The following is a 16,439-nucleotide window of genomic DNA, read 5'->3' on the forward strand; positions in this document are numbered from 1 at the left end:
TTATCTGTTCTTTTAATTTTATGAAGGAATAAAATCAAGATTGGAGACAGGTGGTAATTTTCCTGACAGGTGGCCGCATTACACAGCATTTTCCCAGCTCCCCCCCATAAAATACAAATGCAATCTGGAAGCATGCAGTTGCCAAAAGTATCTTCTTTTCTCTTCTTTTTTGTCTCCTGTTTCATTTTTCCTCACTTCAGATAGGGACTAAAATAACACATAGAGACACACATTTGGGTAACGAAATTTTTACTTCTTTTTACATTTGAGGAATGTGCACACTGAATCTATTTATTCCATGATTCTACATGGCATTTCTGTATGTGGCAATACATTAAACAAATGCCTGTGTATTCATCACAGTGCTCAAAACCTGACTGTGAGAACAATTTCCATGTTTGATATATATGCCATTCAATGATTGTAAAAGGCAATCTAAAACCTATTGATCAAGCCACAATAACAGTAAAGTAAATGGGGAAAATAAGATAAAGGATGTAGTTAACTTATGCTTAATACATTACATTATTTGGCTGCTATTACAGCACCACAATGCAAAAGGGTAAGGGAATCAAACTCTAATTCCTTATGACCTAGAAGACAACATGTAAGAGCACCATCAAAAACATGCACACAAACTTTCAGGCTAAATGCCATTGAATTGTGGTTGAAGTGCCAGCCTGAAAATCAAAGGGCCTATGCTCTTCAAGCATCTCATATTAAAGACTGGGTTAAATCATTTTAGTGCTTCAGTTTCCTCACATCAGTAAAACTGGGATAGCTCTGTCAATATCCATTTTAATAATTTTGATACTTGGTGATTAAAGTTCTCCCTAAGAAATACTGCTTTTTCCCCATTCTGCAGTGTTGCTTTTTGTAGTTTTAATTCATATGGGTATAGCTTTTAAAATACTGATCTAGAACTGTTCTATTTGCAGATCAGTTCGAACATGCAAATGTAAAATGGAAGTATTAAAACTGAATGAATTCCATCTTCCCTCATATTAAATGTTTCTCAAGAGTGTTTAAACTTCCTTTTTAAAGAAATTGATTGAGATCCATCAGAACTATATCATTCCCTGCAGTTTGCTTGGTGTTACACCCATAGGCATTGGCTAATAAGAGGGATTTTCTTGAAAAACTAAGAAACTAAACCCCAAAGCCTAAATGCACTTCAAGTAAAGACTATGTTACTTATAAAATATGAGGGAACCAAAATGGATATAATTTTTTCCTGAGAAAGGCAGAAGAAAGACTTTACAATGGAAATTTTGTAAGAACAGTAGCTGGGCTAACAGTTCAAACTTCTTTATGTAAAACCAGTTTTTAGCACAACTCCTTGCCCATTATCATAATGAGCAAATATATGTTCTTGCTCATACATTTTATTTTTTTTTATTTTAATAAGGAGAATAAAACCTGAGGGAAAGTGCTGCCAGGCTGTGTGGAGGTGGAAAGTACAACATCCATCTGGAATAACCACATTCAGCTCCAAAGGGTTGCTCTAGATTTATACTATTGTACAGAGTATTAAGAGAGAAAAAGGTAAAAAATCCTCAAATGTGATATGTTTGGATCACATTGGAAATGGGAAACTTAAAAAACAATAATAACTACAACAAAACCTGATGAATCTCTTGGGTTCCCCAGGCTACAGGAAGCAATCAAACAAGAATATTTAAAAAAATTAATTATTTCTTTGATTCAGCTTTTAACAGAGTATATTGGCAAAGGTTCTTTATGCTGCTGCACACTCCTTATTTGTGTGTGTGTTTGTGTGTCTGTTTAAGTAAGATTATTAAAGATGCAGGTATCAGAAATGTAGGTTCAGAAACCTGCAGCTCAAGTCCCAAGTAAACTACTAGTAAGTCTTAACAATATTTATTTTATGCCCTGAAAGGAGCATAGGAATGAGGCAGAATGGATGCTAGCAATGCCCACTCCCAAACTGCATAGCTAAGACTTCTAAAAGAGACTTGAGATTATCCAGAAAATTATAAGACAGTAAATCTTACACTGGAATCTTGCAAACACCTTTAAATTAAAATAGGAATATAAAAATAAAAAAATTTAGTCTAAACATTATTTTCCAAAAACTAACAATAATTCCTCCCAAAATATGCATATGATACTGATCTCTTGATACATCTTGGCCCTCTGAAAAGTAATGAAATTGCAAAAAAACTTTCTCTGTTATCAAAAGGCTGCAGAAAGTCTCCTTAAACAGAAAACAAACTAACTGAAGACACAAACTAGAGAAAATACCTACATTGATTAACAGTTATGATAGAAAAAAAGGGTATGACTTACTGCCAATAAAAATCTGAATTCTAATGGACTTCAAAACTTTCCAGTAGGATCTTCCAGTAACTGAAGAGCATTTAAAAAATGAATGGGAGATAAGGGAGCACAGTCCACTTTCATTAGTGATTTTGACATTCTGAAGATAGTCACCAAAAGCAATGGCATTTTGGTAAAGTCACAGTATCACAGGACACATGTGATAAAGTTTGCTATATTTCTTAATCTGTTAAAGATCTAAAGAGTTAAACATGTGATAAATCCATTTGGTTTAGCAAGTTTAGCAAGAATCTTTAAACAGACCAAAATAACTTGATGAAAGAGCAAAATGATGGCTATGTGCAAAATTGACAAATTCAGTATAATTTCCACGAGAAGAAAAAATCAGTTGAGTTGCTTATGCACATCAGGAGAATCTAAACTTACAGCAGGAATTCTAGGAAGAGATGTATGATCCTCTACAACCAGCTCTATATGCAGTGTTGATGAATAGAATTGTTGCAATAAAAGAAGACCCATGAAAGATCCTATATGATTACAAGCTTCAAGCTGACATGGAAGATCCACAGCTCAATTTCTCTTTAAAAGATAACTTTACAAGATTCTGTTGATAAAAATACCCTGCCTGAATTTCCAGAATCATGTCTAAAGAATGACTGCAATGAGCAGTGACAACAAGGCTCCAGGGCAGACATACTATGATTACATAACCATAAACTGACTAGAACTAAAGAAAAAAAACCCAAACCACTGTTTCCATGGACAGTATAAAATTCTCACTTAAATAACACTTGCTAATTTTGTCATTGGTCTTGTAGTTGGTTGATAAACAAGAAGCTAAGTATGCATTTAAGAAAGTTGATGAGAAATTTGTTTTACTTTTTTTTTTTTTTAATGAAATATGCTTGCATGAGTCTGCTCCTCCCAAAAGCTTCTGATGGTTTTTCAGGCAGTTTGAAAATACTTCCTATGAAATTCTCAAACTATCTAGTTTGGGGGAAGCTTCTTTTGCTCTCATCCAAGATGCTTAACCATGTCATAAGCAGCAACACAGGCATGTTTAACTTAATTTCTATGTCTCTGATACCTTCTATGTCTCTGAAGGCTTAACTTCATTCATAAAAGCCACTTACAGCCTCACAGAATAGTGACAGACTTCCCCTTATAATCATTGCTGGAATGATAGACAGTATCTGTTCTTTTCAATCTCTACTAAGGAAGAAGAGAAAGCAAAAATGAGAAATACTGAATTGAAATTGGATTCTAAAGGTAAGTCTAGCGAGCAGGATGATAGTTTTAATTAGGAACATAAAGCTGCTATTAAAAGGCAAATAAACCAATGGTTTTAATATATTTGGCTATTTCTAATTCAGATTTTGAAATAGTTTATACAATCTGGGGTCTTTTTTCTGAAATTCAACTGATTTATGTAGTTATTAACTCAGTATTAGCATTGATGTTTTAAAATACATTTCAATACATTTACAAGAAAATAAGTTGTGATTCCAAAACTAGCGCAAAACTGACCCAAATCTTGAATAATTATTTACTATATGATCATACTGAAGTGATAAAGGAATGCTAAAGAATGTAAATTAAAGCCAAGAATTCAGAAATATGGTCACCTGGAAGGGTTAAAGTTGCAGGTGAATCCTTGATTTGTATTCCATTCTGTCCTAATTAAAATCCTGATGCCAACATCATATCAGAGTCCAGAAGTGCAACATATTTATCCCGAGACGAAGCCCCAAAACAAAAGGTAACAATCAGCCATTGCCTTTTTTTTTTGTCCATGCACAGATCTTGTAAAACTAGGAGTTGATGATAACACAGGTGATGTTCTAAATATGGGAAATATCAGAAGCAAGGGCAGATAACACAACCCTACTTAACTATTGGTTCCTTATCTTTGCAAACTCAGAGATCTGTTCATACAGGTTGATAGCAGGAGCCTCATCTAGCGGTGCTTAGAGACAAACCAGTAGCCAGACAACCATTAGGTCCCAGTGGACGTTTTGTTTCTGGATCGCAAAGATAACACTGAGCACACAGATTGTGAAGATTCTTTCTGACCATCTCCACCATTCACAAGTTTCACCTGTCCTGTGAGAAACTGCACCACATTAGCAGAAATTGCTGGATTTGTTTGGTTGCCCACATTCTGATCCTGTTCTAATCTAGGGAAGCAGAAGAAATCTTTTAACTATTCAGTGGGAGCAGCTTTGGTGGTTTTTGCCCAGGTGAATAAATTTAGCTGTACCTGGTGCCCCTCTTGGGAGAACAGAAGAACTTTCAGTCCCTGTAGCCAGTTTGAAACATGCCAGGGAAACCAGAGCAGACAACCAACTAGACTGTTTCATGAAACCACCAAAATTTTCTCATTTTTCTCCTCATGACATAACATCAGTCTCACAGGAGATGAGACAGGAAACCAACAACAGAGAAATGCAGTAGTTCAAAAAAGCAGTATTTCATTCTTTCATCCTAATTTCCTCTAAGTGTAATGTCTGTGCTTCTTCCTTTCTCTACAACTCACAGTATGGCAAAGCAGACAAGGACCCTGACACAGTCTCAAAGCAAAAGGTTGGTGAAGAATCCTGACATGAGTAAAGTTGAAGTGTGAGGACAGAACTGATGAAGGACTAATGAAAAATTAATTGAACATGCAGACCTAATTGTAGCATATTTCTAAGGACTCTATGTTTGAGTTCCTTTGGTTAGGGTATCAATGTAGAAGTAAAAGAATTCACTTTAATATAAGCTTTTCTGTGAAGCTCTGAAAAGGGTTACGGCTAGCTAGAATAGGGAAGCCCTCGCAGTGGTTAGCTGAAATAGACAAGTAAGGTACAACATTCTACCTGCTCACTCAGAATTACACTAATTAAGGAATTTCAAGTCAGAAAAGAATCATTCCTCTAAAGAAACAAGTAAGGATTCAGTGTTCTTCTGTCCTCTCTTACCGCAGAAGATTTAGTCTACTTCTAGGAAAATGTAGCAGGTAGCCTTATATAAATTCTTTTTAAAACAGTTAAACTTTTCTTTTTAACAACTGAAAAATATCTTGTCTTTAAGTTGCTCAGAAACCATGAAAACAACACTGTTTTCTTATTGCATTTACTGATTTCCCAGTGATTTAATTTACACTTTAAAAATAGAAAGCTTCTTTGCTGTAGCAAAACTACCAACCTAATGAAGTGATTCTTGTAATTTCAAGTCCAAAATAGTGATCTATCAATTAAAACTGAGGGAACCTATACAATGAGCCAGTTTTTCATTAGTCTTTCCTTTCATTTGAGAGTTGCAATGCTAGAGAGATCCTAAGGTACAAAATTCAGGAGCATAGGAGAAGACATTCTTAGGGGTGATTTTCACAGGAGAATTTCTTCTCCTCTTGTTTCAGAAAAGACTGGGGTTCTCGTATTGTTTTCTTATTAGCTGGGACATCCTACTTGAGGAAGTTGGCAGCTTGAAAAGCTTATGGTCTGGATGATGATAATTTAGGTAAGTTATCTTTAATTTAAGGTCCATTTTATAGAAAATTTTTATTTTTATTGAGAAATACATACTCAAGAATGGTTATTAATTCATATTATTCAAAGTACACACTGTGGAAGCATAATTAAAGCACACCTGGTAATTCACAGATGCTTTTAACAGAGCTCATCACTCTGATGTCAATGTATTTATGGATTTTCTCTGTCTGTTGTTCTGGAAAATATAAATGTGGTATTTTTCATCTTAAAAGCCTTTTAAAACCATGCATTACATTTATTAAATCTAATGACTTCTTGACACTGGTTGATACTTCACTATTTTACAGCCACAAACAGCAGGAATCAAGTTAAAAGCTCATTTTATTAAAGGCCAAAGGACTTGAAAAGGCAAGTCTTGGCTCTTGCTGAAGATTAGAACTTTTCTCTCAAAAAATTCATGCGACCAGTTCTAAATTTGCAGGTGTCTCTATCCACTAGACACCTTATTGTATGAATGAAAAGGTGTACTGACAAAGGATGAAAAAGCTTTCCCATTAACAGTACAATATTTTTTGTGTCTCAAAATAATAAGGAAGAAAAAAGGAACAGCTATTGTGCTTAAAATAAAAGTGCTATAAAAGCATAGTGTCCTGACCACACCTTACTTGGAACTACAGCAACTCCTGACTTACTCAGCTCAGGAGGGCAGGACATGGGAGTTTGAGACAGGAAGGAATACTCAAGAGAGATGGAACAAGAAATCATGGCTGGCAGGTTTTCACCTAGGATGGGAAGGTCTTAGGTTCCACCCCTATTATAACCTGTGTACGCTATCCAATGATCTGTTTATATAAAATAAATTAATTTACCAAAGACAAGAACAACGGGTGCAGACAGGCAGCTCTGAATTTAAGTGCTACTTTGAAATCACCAAATCTACTGGGTACCATTTGATCTTCTACTACAAACTAATATTTTATGAACAACTTCTGTGACCCAAACATATGAAGCTATTATGAAATAGATATTCCATCTGTCTTGCTAACATAACATGATCTACAAAAATGAGAAGGACTTCACAGGTTATAACTATTGCATCTAGTCACTGTTCCAAGGAAAATTTATAATCTATCCTTGAGCACAGACTGGAATGCAAGATTCCCCCTTTAAATTATGTGACTAAATCATTATCCTATAAACACTGGGTTGCACTTGCTTTTCCTATGAAGTGCAACACTTTAAGGTGAAAAATACCTCACAGGTATATATGGTCTGGTAGGAAAAATGTTGTGTGCAACAGGATGTGTAGGTTTAAACATTCTGCTATGAATATTGAACTGACCATCCCACATCTCAATTCTCTACATCCACAGTAAAAGGCAGTGGATGAGCACAAACCCTTAGAAGTAGCACCCACTGCTTCATTTTACATTCAGTCTGACCTGCTACACTTTCTCTGAGGTGGTCTGCCAAATCCTAATCCTGTAACAGAGGTTGCTGGAGAAGATTGATCAATCATTTTAGTGTTCTATCATAAGACAAAATTAACTTTTAACTTCATTTTTATATATGAGAGACTGTATTCTTGGGTTTCAAAATTATGTCCCTCTCATGAATTTTGCCAGTTAGATAAAATATATTAGTATTAAAACTATGCAAATCATCTACTAAATAGAATGCAGGATGTTTGCAGAAATTTTAAATCCAGTCCTTCAATGATAAAGTATTGATGCATTATATTAGTCTCTCCTTAGTTCTAAGCATTTAACTTAAAGTGGAATTTCTCAAAATCTACAAATTAGGATTAATAAAACTGCTGTGAAAAAGAAAGCCCTGCTGTTATAATCTAATGGGAACTGGGGCACACATCTATCCACACCTGAAATAGAGAAATTATTTGCAAATGTGAACTCATGTATTGCAAGTAATTAGGGAAAAAATATTAAGATAAATATTTTAAAAGCCTAAGTTGGTATGTTCTGATCATAGGTTTCCAAGAGAATATTGACTAAAGCCACTCACTTGCTTGCCTACTACATGAATGTACTCAAATGTATTCTTCTACCACACATCTCATATTGATTCATCTCATAATAAAAGCATGGTGCTTTTGAAATCAGTGTGTGTCAGATCAGACTGCATAATTCAGTCAATCCTTATTTATTTACTGAAGCAACTGAAATACATTAATATGTCACAGAGCTATCAATTCTGCATTGCAGAAAATACAGCTAAATAACATAACAGAAAGTCAAACTCCTCTAAAAGTCACAGCATTTAAAAGGCACTTCTTGTAGCTGTTCAAAATGTAGTGTATTCAGTGACTGGGGCTTTGTTGGAGCAACCACACAAAAAACCCAACCAGAAATCAACTATAATACTAAAGAACCATATGCCAATATTTCTTTCTTATGCTGTGAGAATTTTTTTAGGGTTAATGTTGAATATCAACATATAAATATACTATATATGGTATATCTATTTTATACCATATAAATATATGCTACTTTTTATTCATAAAATGAAAAAACCCCAAAAATCTGATTACTGCAAAGCATAGTTATTGCCAGTAATTAGAGAGAAGATCTATCCTTTTTCTGCTCAAATTATCAGTTTTACAATTAAAGCATGTTAAGAGTGCTGAATTTCCACTCACCATTTTCTGAAAACAACAACAGTTCAAACAAACAGTACTGCAGAATCTTTGAGAAGTGTGATGTGTCTGGCTGAAATGGAGCTGATTTTCTTCATGGAGGCCTGCAGGGTGATGTGTTTTGAGTACAAGACTAAAACAGTGTTGATAAAACACCAGAATATCTCCATAACAGCACTAAAGAGGAGCAGACTCAAAATTTCTGTCATTTCTCCTCCCTGTGCTCTCTCTGGACAAAGAGATTGATGCCACACTTACATTCTTTAATGCCCTCTAAGACTTGGCTACTTCAGCTATTCATTTTCTGATAGCTCTTGATCCACAATCTCTTTTGGACAAACTTGGCTTCTTCCATGATGGTCTTTTTTAATTCTTCTTTTTGTACTCAAGTGTGGCTTTGAATGTGCTATCTGAAGCACCTGGGAAACATCTTGGTTCTTGACTTGAAAGCCTCCTTAGAAAAAGATGTAATTCAGAGACTGCTTTGCACAGGTCAGGTGCAAGATGGAGATTGAAAGAATATTGCTTGCTTAATGCCACTAAGAAAAGACAGGTCAGGGGTGAGGAATAGAAATCTAAGAACTGTAAGAACTGGAGTGAAACTAGGTCAGTTAGGGAAAGAGGGCTGACCATGGATGAGGGAAGAGAACTTCTTCAAGAAAATCTTTCCCTCCCCCTCTCCTGAATGAGATCATAGTCTCTGTTTTGCTCATCTCCCCATTTCTTGAACCTCAGGAAAAACTGAGCTTTTATCCTACACCTGTTCTTGAGGTTTAGGCTGAAATAGTGTGTGACTGTGTCTGTCCCATTTCCTACTGAATCACTCATCACATGGTTCATGTTCTTTGCTGTGCAAGGTCCTCATGGGGGAACTCTTTGGTTTCAGAAACTTCTCCTTAGGTATTCCCAATGCAGAGACAATTATTCAGAGTCATTGCAGCCTTTCTACCTCATAATGGGCATTCAATCCTCCACAGCTCCCTTTCATCCCTGGTCTCCCTCCATTAACAACACGTGCAAGAAAGGCACCTAACTTCAAGAAGTCATCAAGAATTTAAATTGAATGAGTGCCTGTAGCTAGAAGAAAATAGGTCTCCTTTCACAACACTAAAATGCTCCCACTGTATGTGTCTGTGTACTTTGGGTTTGTCTTTTACTAGATATTAGCTTTCCTAAGTTATTTGGAGAAGTATCAATTCCCTCTACCATCAAGAGTATCTGCCAGATAAAAGCAAAAGAAGAAAAGTGTCAAAATAACTAAGTGTGTAGTATGACTACAAATTTCTGTGGTTTAAGGATGTCTGCCAAATTTAGGTCATGGATATTTGTCTAAAAAAGATAATTAGCAGACTGGAAAGGAGGGCAAATTGATGTACTTTATTTCCTATGCACATCAACACTTCTGTTGATGACAAAGTTTGGAACAAAGAAGGTAGGGAAAGCTCTAAAGCTGACACGAGGTCTAATTAAGACACATCACTTATTTGAAATAGTTATCACCAGTAGTCATAATTTCACTATGAGAGTAAGTTGAGGGGTTTTTTTATTATGCTCAAAAACCCCCTTGTAAGAGATATCCAGAAAGCATTTTTTTCAGATATTGTTCATAAATGCAGTCATCAGCTCCACTTAAAATGCTGCCAGAGTCATCCACCTGTATGCCAGTTTTACATGCATCTCCAAATATATGAAAATCTACATTTTCTCAGTAGATTTGTTTGCAGATGTCAGATTCCATTTTTATCTCCTAGATAAACAGCAACTGAAAGTGAGGAAAGTCCAGTACATTTAACTGTAACATATTTAGTCTCCTTACTTAAAAAGCATGGAAGAGGCTTGGGAAACTAACAAACCTGGGACCCAAATTTATGCATGTGTGCAGAAACCTAATATATATCTATACCTATATATTTATATATCTGTATATGTTTATGTGTATATATATGTGAATGCACACATAACCAGATGCATAGTAGTCTTAGCACAGAAAAAATATCCAAACTCTGGTTCTGTTAGATTTAGTAATAAAGGTAAATTTGATTATTTTGGTATCTTTTACAATATTTTTTTATTCTTATACATTGACAATAAATTCATTTCTGTAATAACCTATTTAGCTATCTATACACACAAAAATAGACATTTGTATGTTGATTTCCAGGGGAATTTTTAAAAGAACTTATATTAGGAGTACTGACTCTCAGTGAAGTTTGCATTCCTGATTAGCTCAAGTTCTCTAGAAAAATCTCAAATACATTGTACAATGAGACAAAAGATGAAATGTATCAATGATTCCTCCAAGTCAAACAACAGAACTTTGGGTTTATGATCTTGTCTGTGCTACCCCCATTCCATCTGCCCAATAAATCACACAGAGTAAACAGCAGAGAATAAGTTGGCTTATTTTAAGGATAAAGAACTACTGACACCTTGTTTAGATTAAAAGGCAGCAGTTCCAGGGAGAGTAAATCTGTCACAATTTATATTTAGCTTTTATGACACCCTTCTCACAGACCAAAACCCCAAGTTACATTCTCCTCTTTTCTTTTAAAGTACATCCAACCTGATGTCAAACATTCTTTACCACATTTCCTTTAGCTACTGTAAAATTCCATGCCTACTCAGAACTCTGCCAGCAATGATTTAATTAGCGCTATTTATCTTCTTTGCCAGATTTTCCTTTTTCCAGAGCACACAAACAGCCTCAGTTCTACCTCCCAGGAATACAGTCTCTCGGTGTATATCAGCAGCTGAAGATCCATGATGTTCAACAGAGCTATCTTGGCTTTAGATTTCACCTTCCCCTTTACTTGGCACAGTAACTCTGGAATTGAAGATATGATTACTGGCTGTTTCCCAGAAAGAAGATGATCTTATAAAATCACTTAGCTTGGAAAAGACTTCCAAGACCATCGAGTCTAACCACTAACCCAGCACTAAAAAGTCCACCACTAAATCATGTCCCTCAGTGTCACCTCTGCATGACTTTTGAACACTTCCAGGGCTGGTGACTCCACCACTTCCCAGAGCAGCCTGTTTCAGGGTTGGACAACCCTTTCAGCAAAGTAATTTTTCCTAAGATCCAATCTAAACTTCCCCTGCACAATCCAAGGCCATTTTCTTTTGTCCTTTCAAGTACTTGAGAGAGTGATAAGGTGTCCCCCTCCCCTCCCCCCGCCAGCCTCCTTTTCACAAGGCTAAACACCCCCAGCTCCCTCAGCAGTTCCTTGTAGGACTTGTGCTCCAGATCCTTCCCCAGCTCTGTTTCCCTCCTCTGGACACACTCCAGCACCTCAATATCTTCCTTTTAGAAAGGGGCCTAGAACTGGACACAGGATTTGAGGTCTGGCCCCACCAGTGCTGAGTGCCAGGGGACAGTCAGTGCCCTGGTCCTGCTGGCCACACTTGCTGACACGGGCCAGGATGCCATTGGCCTTTTTGAAGGCATGTTTGTTTCTTCACAAAACACACCTGTTAAAATAAGTGTTTCTGCACCTTATTTGACATTCAAAAATCACTCTTCCTATTAAAGCATTGGAAGAAGTATATAAAACTGGCCAGAAAAAGTTATTCCAAATACGATTCAAAAGCAAAATCTCCCTTGAGCAAAACCTGTAGAATTCTTGTGATTTGCAAATGGCTTTACACATAGATTTTTTTAAACATAAGTAAAAGAGATGGTATCTTCTATACCACTCAAAATTGAAAGACTGTTTTGTAGCAAATTTCATAGATAGCTGCAATCTGCCATCCCTGAATTTTTCAGATGCAATTTCATCCACTAAGACAAGTCAATTTAATGACCTGCTCCTTAGTGCCAAAATTTTCTTACTCCTCCATCTCCCTCTCTATCCAGTCCCAACTGCACTCCTTCCACTTTCTTTATGCATCATTCTGACTAACATTGGAGGTAAGCACCAGATAAATCAGTTTGTTAATCTGGCAAAAAAAAGTAGAACAGCAGAAGAACTGATATTTTTTCAGGTTAGTGCATTGGATGGCTCACAGAAATAGATCTGACAAGCAGCAGATTTGGAGCAAAGGAAGGGTCAGGACTGGGCAGCTAAGCTAAAGGTGGGGATAGAGCAATGCTGCCACTGGCATGTGTTAGCAAGTCAGAATAATGTTTTGTTCGTCTAGGTATAAAATGGCCACTGTATTTTCTGATAACATGGATAACAAATAGCTATGCCTACTGGAAAAGCCTTGCATGGGTTGCAGATGCCTTACAGCTTTCCTCAAGTACCTAACAGTGAAAGTGAAGATCTGCATGCCCCACAACCTCCATCCAGACAATATGGAGCCTGTAAGTCTAAAGAATATGTACCAATAACAGCACCAGATCACACTATAACACATACAAAACCATATTACTAATTTAAGCCTGTTTGATGGTGACTTTTTCAGTGGTGCGGAGACCATTCTGGACCCAGTAGGTTGTTTTCTTTGCACTGGATTTAAGACAAACTTCCTCTCATTTCATGATAAACAAAGATGGTAATACATAGAGAAGAGTTTCTTCCAGAATTTCTCACTCCAATTGACCACTAAATAGTCAGCAGTTTGATTAAAAAAAACCCAAACCAGTAGATGTTGCATTCTGTATGTTTGAAGTAGAGAGCTGTAATGGATAAGCACAGCTCTGATGCAATAAAAGAACTCCAAAGGAAAGGTCTCAGTGACTCCAGGAAGTACTCAGAATGAATTTTAACAAGAATTTGTCAGCTGGATAAATGACAATATAGAAATATGCATCCTAAAATCTGAGCACAGCATGCCACTTCTTCAGATCTGTTACTGGAATAATCACTGTTAACAATACTGATTTTAATCTATTTATTCAGACTGAGAATGTGAAAAATCCTCAGACCTCTCCTTTTCCTCTGAAATCAAGAAGAGACTTCAGTCTGACCAAGTATCTTAATTTCTGACCTCCTTATATGGTGATACAGAGCCTTCTCTGACAGCAACCTGAGACTGCACAGTTGGTTTTATTGTGTCAGAAGGTTCTTCACACTGGGACTAGAGAAGATGGATATGGAGACAATAAGAAAAGGAATTCCATTTCATAGCCCCTCTTCAATAGAATGCATTTTCCTGAAGCAAGGATATTCCACTTAGAGTGGTATCAAGCAACGATCTGAACAATGATCACAAGTATGGGAGCTGGGAACAGGCTTCTGACAGCAAGAATAGACCTCAAAGGAAAAATGATATTTGCTGTCTTTAGGACAAAGGTAAAGAATGACCAGATGCCAGAGCAACTGTTTCAGGAGCAGGGTTTTGGCCCTTTATTTGCAGACTTTGTTAGCTTGTGTTGGGTGTTGGTAGTAGGGATACTCCTCCATTGATGGTTTGCAGTGCTGGAGGTAGCCTACAGTTGTTTGAACTTCCTTGAGAAACCCACAGAGACTGTGAAGATCAGTAGAGCATAGCAACAACAATTCCCAGTGCTACAGAAGCTAGAGAGAGCAGTTGCATCTAAGCACCTTGAAAAGAAATCTAGGAGAAAAAAATTGACTGCCATACCAAAAGGAACTTCCATCTCTGCACTCTAATGGCAGCTTATGAATAATACGCTCTATTTCAGGACAATTTAACTATTTGACTATGTTAGTCAACTTCAGTACTGCTGCGGGATCACTTGAAATGATCACCTGAAGGCCTGATGTTAGACATTAATATTGAGACCTGTTAACTTGTGACCAGTAGAAATACCAATACCTTGTGAATCTTTCAGAAAGTCAAGGAAGCAACAATAACATCATGTGACTTGGACTCATCATGGGAAAACTTGTTCTACATCATGACATGAATATTAAACATAAATTCAGCCTTCCCATCCTTTTCTGTTCCCTAAAGAAGAGATCCAAACCAATCTCTTCCCGATCCAAACAAGGTGCCTTTGGCACCAACAGTAAATGAACAAATAAATAAGGGGGTGAATTTCTTTGGTGGCAGCCAAGTAGTCTGTCCTTTCACTCCATCAACAGTACTGTTTAGAAGCACAATGTATGTATAGAAAGAATTCCCTTTTTCTTACATGACCTACTCATAGCAGAATGAAATTGTGCAGTTCTGTTAAATGGTATTTCACAGGATACTGTGGAAAACTCAGAGCCACTAAAACCTATATTTTCCTTAGTTTGCTAAAAAAACCCCACATTATGAATTGTACTTTCAGATGTAATACTTAATCTGTTACATCATTACTTGAATTTTATTGCCTGATTTCAACAACTACAAACATCTGCAACAAGACTGGCTTAAATGAGTAGTGTTCTGGGGGTAGTCTTAGGGCCTGTTTCCCTGCAAATTTACAAGTCCACAAGTAGGTTTTTTATGTAATATGTTCTGCAAAACTTACAGCCAAGTGAAGAAACCTCAGTTAAAATGAATAAATAAGTAATTCTTTTTATGGCACCCTCTGTCTTCAAAGCACAGTTTCCATTAACTCAGGGCTCAAATAAGCAAACCAGGCTCTCTGTGACTAAGCTGAGAAGCATTTATGTTATGACATATCTTCCAAAAAAAAAAAAAAAAAATCAAATTCCCTGGTAATCCTACTGCCCTTGCTTGATTAAGATACTAGAACTGGTAGAAATTTTTCCATGAATGAGGTAGGAGTTTGCTAGCAAACAGGAGAAGAAATGTTAAAAGGAAGGACACTTTGAAAAACATTCTTTTCCCTTCTCCTAAATCTTTATAATCTATTTTTATAGAAAACATATAGAGAATTTTATATAAGCTTATGGGTATAGCTATTTTTCCACTTCATGTTCCATTTCCTGTATCAGGAGACATGCAGGTTTAAATTAAATCTACATGAACCTGTATTAATTCAGGCTCTGTACCTGAATTTTCCTCAAAGGAGGGATTTGTAGAGATAAAGGATGCCTAGCCAGTGTCAGCATCCTAGAAAAGCAACATTGCTGAGATGGAAAGAAGAGGTGGGCTCAGGAGTCAATCTTCTGCAAGATCTTCTTCCTACTTCTACCATGAAATTCCCAATACCCTCACTCTGAAGATATCAGTTAAGTTTCCAGGGACAAAGGCCCAGATTTTTAACCTTGCATACCTCTAAAAAGAAGAAGAAGAAACCGTGACTACTAGACTTGTACTTCCCAGAGGTACACAAATTCACAGACACTTTTCTTCTTTGCATTTGAACACAACATATATAATCTACTTCACATAGGTACGAAATAAAGAGTAGAACTATCAAAGCAAAGTTTGTCACATAACTTGAGGTTTAGTTGAGTCTGGTGAGAAATTCTGGATCAGATAGAAATTGAGGCTTATGAAAATGCAACTGTTCAGACCAAGAGTACCCAAAAATGGAAGAACCAAAGTTTTAGTAATGTTACATGAGGCATAGGCTTGCTTTCCACAAGGAGATTTTTCTTACTTTGTAACCTGCCTTGGGTTCACTACATTTACAGTTACCTTGGGAACAGGGATAGCAAAAGAACCAGAAAATATTATATTGCTGTTTCATACAGCACTGTCCCCTATTTTAAACCCATAATTTATTTGGCTACAAAAAGTTTGTAAAAAACATTAGTTTATTAGTTCTGTATTCTGTAACTTTTAAACCTTCTTGTCTTTCTCCTTTTTTCCTTGCTTTATATGTATTTTCACTGAAGTGGAAAACATTGGAACCATGCCAAACTAAGAAAATTATTTAGAGAAACATTTTGAAATACATCACATTTAAATATTCTTAATTTTTTCTTTAATTTAAGTCTTCAAATTTTAATTACCTTGTAATTAAATTTATTCTGTATAGACTTCTAACTTCAAAAATCCTACTGTATTAAAAACAACATATAAATTGCTGGCACTGAAGTACCTTTATAATTGATAAAAAGAAATAGGCACTTTTATAGTGCTTCACCTTCTCCTCTGGGAAGAGATGAATTCTGTCCTAAAATCACCTATTTCCCACCACTCACTTGAAAGTGTCCAAATAATTTCATACACAGCCATCTAACTGCAATCTAACATTGGCT

General features: G+C 36.3%; 1 protein-coding gene across 1 annotated transcript in view; it reads right to left on the minus strand.

The window, feature by feature from the left end:
* STXBP5L (syntaxin binding protein 5L) overlaps nucleotides 1-16,439 on the minus strand; it is a 187,780-nt gene that overhangs the window by 153,762 nt on the left and 17,579 nt on the right.

This window comes from Molothrus ater, chromosome 2, assembly GCF_012460135.2.
Source record: "Molothrus ater isolate BHLD 08-10-18 breed brown headed cowbird chromosome 2, BPBGC_Mater_1.1, whole genome shotgun sequence".
Classification (NCBI taxonomy): domain Eukaryota; kingdom Metazoa; phylum Chordata; class Aves; order Passeriformes; family Icteridae; genus Molothrus; species Molothrus ater.